This window comes from Leptinotarsa decemlineata, unplaced genomic scaffold, assembly GCF_025532065.1.
Source record: "Leptinotarsa decemlineata unplaced genomic scaffold, Ldec_3_MD MMD2_tig00000505_RagTag_RagTag, whole genome shotgun sequence".
Lineage (NCBI taxonomy): Eukaryota > Metazoa > Arthropoda > Insecta > Coleoptera > Chrysomelidae > Leptinotarsa > Leptinotarsa decemlineata.
In genome coordinates, this window is record NW_027412549.1 from 19,415,839 (window position 1) to 19,418,359 (window position 2,521).

The window sequence follows — 2,521 nt, forward strand, 5'->3', positions numbered from 1 at the left end:
TTTGAAAGTAAGTGTTTTAGGTTTGACTCTTTCCTCAGATGAATTTATTCAAACGTAATTTAATTGAAAATTGGTGAGAATTGTTGAATCATTTGATTTCCAAAATTTTTTTCGATATATATATATATGTTGGATGATATCAGTCAAATGTTATACAAGTCGTGGTTTGTTTGAGATAGTATTCGCATATATTGTGAATCAAAACATAAAGCTTTCATTTTTTATTTTTCACAGATGGATTTACAAAAGTTGAATGCAAGTTCGATCGTGAAGAGAAAGCCAAGTATCAAAGTAGCAGATTTGCCTGTGGAGATGCCGCAGAAAGGAAAATTTGGTGAGGCGGTCTTGTTAGATTTGGGAGATAAAGTATCATTTCTGCCCCACCGAGTGACGGAGGCGTATCGTCCTCACTTAGAAGAATTTTCATTAGGAAAATACGCTATTGTGTTCAAAGGGTTAATGGACATTGGGAAATCGAATCTTGTCATTTCATTTGAAATTGTACGAAATTAAGGTTAGTACTGTTTCCAATTTTATAGGCAAAGAGTTTTTGGGTGTATACAATATTTTTCATTCGGGTCAAAAATTCTCACTCACAGATATGATCCGCATAAAGTAGTGTTTTCATACAATATATTTCCTTCACTTAGTACGTGCAGAATATGTGTTTTAAATTCTTTATTTTGGATGACACTTGATTTTTTATTTTCATTATAAGTGTAGCAATTACTTCATGAAAGACATTACCCTCTCTGTTGGCAAAAAATTTTTTTTAGTGTATGTTTTTATTGAAAAATCGAATTTATTTCAGTGTATTTTTTTATTGAAAAATCGAATTTATTTCAGAATAATACATCAACGTGTGCAGTATCAGTCAGAGTCAACTCAACAACAACATTCAAAACCGTCATAGCAACCTGTCCAGAACGAGATTCAAATCTCAGCAGTTTCCATTTTTTTCAGTCTATAGTTGCACATTATGAGGCTAGAATTTGTCGATATTCAGTGATTTGTTGGACAAACTGCGTCTATTCAATATATAGGTACACAACCGTAATGAATTTGGAAGACTCTGAAGATTCATCGTGGTGTGTTCCAAAATTCAAGAAAAACACGCCGTTCTGTATGGGTCATTTCAAAGGAAATTTGTTCAGCTGCAGTCTCAATAACGTTGATATTTTATATAAATGGCTTTATAATATACTACCAAAATAAATAAAATACATATCACACACATCTTTTTTTGAAAATGAAAACTTATCTTATACAGGGAAAGTTGTCAAAAATATGCAATAACAAAAAATTATATACCAGATTTTATAGAGATGAAGAAACATCATATTGAAAGATACTAAGTTGACAAAAACAGGATATTTTAGAAATAAAGGAAATAAGTTTGTCTGTCATTTTGAATTCTGATTCGTTGGGGATTTAACAAAAAGTGACATTTTATATCTTGAATTTTATTCAGGACATTATTATAGATGATTGACATTTGTCATTAAATTTCAAGTGTGATATTTATAAATTCATTTCGTATTGTAGTTTTTTCGAAATTCCCATTCAAAATAGCATCCTTTGATATAGATACGCCGAGGGGCGGAGTTACACGCCTAAATCACTACGATACTCGTTCCATCCAGCGGCCCCCTTGGTACTCCACCTAACCTATCGGCCCCCTTGGTACTCCACCTAACCTATAAGCTCCCTTCAATCTCAATAAAATTGAATGTTTGGTGGTCATACAATCGGAATAATAATGGAAATATGGATAACGGGTGTTGGTCATAGAGCATCAAACACGTCTACAAAGCGTTAAAACGTTGTTTTTTTCTATTTCCAAACCCCTTGTATTCAACGGATTCGAAATGATAAACAATAAATATTGTCATCTATGGTGTATCGCAACAAACATCCTCCAGAGGGCGCAACCAGTGAATTTAATGGAAACCTTCGTTACACACTACCAACACATACTTAACTTTAGTAGATAGAAGCGTTCCGTAGCTGAGTTTTGTCTTTCTGTTACAGATATTTGGAAAATTTGAAGAAATTCAAACATTTTTCTGCAGAAAAAAACCGCTCTTCACTGACTTGTTGTACTATATCTGATATTTTTTTGGGGTTCCACCTTCTGCTTCAATAAGTTTATTGAGGTTAAAATGGACACCAATATATCTTGGAATAATCACGTCGCTGGAATTAAAGAAATTGCACGCATCATTCGATACCTAACAAAGCATACCAGAACTTATAGTCACCGTAAGATCTCCTTTGGTATCTTCTAAACATTTCAGTTTTGAGTGAATGAATCATTTCAAATGCGACGATCCGACTATTATTAACGAAAATATGGTTCAGTACCCTTTTGGTTGCCTCTTTTGTTTTTTTCTTTGATATGCTGCACGTGACGAAGCGACTTTTATCAACAAAGAAGCAGGTTAGTGCACTTCTGACATGTTGCGTCATCTTTGTTTTTTCTCTGTCGATGAATTCTGCATTCGTTTCCATTTCATTTGAT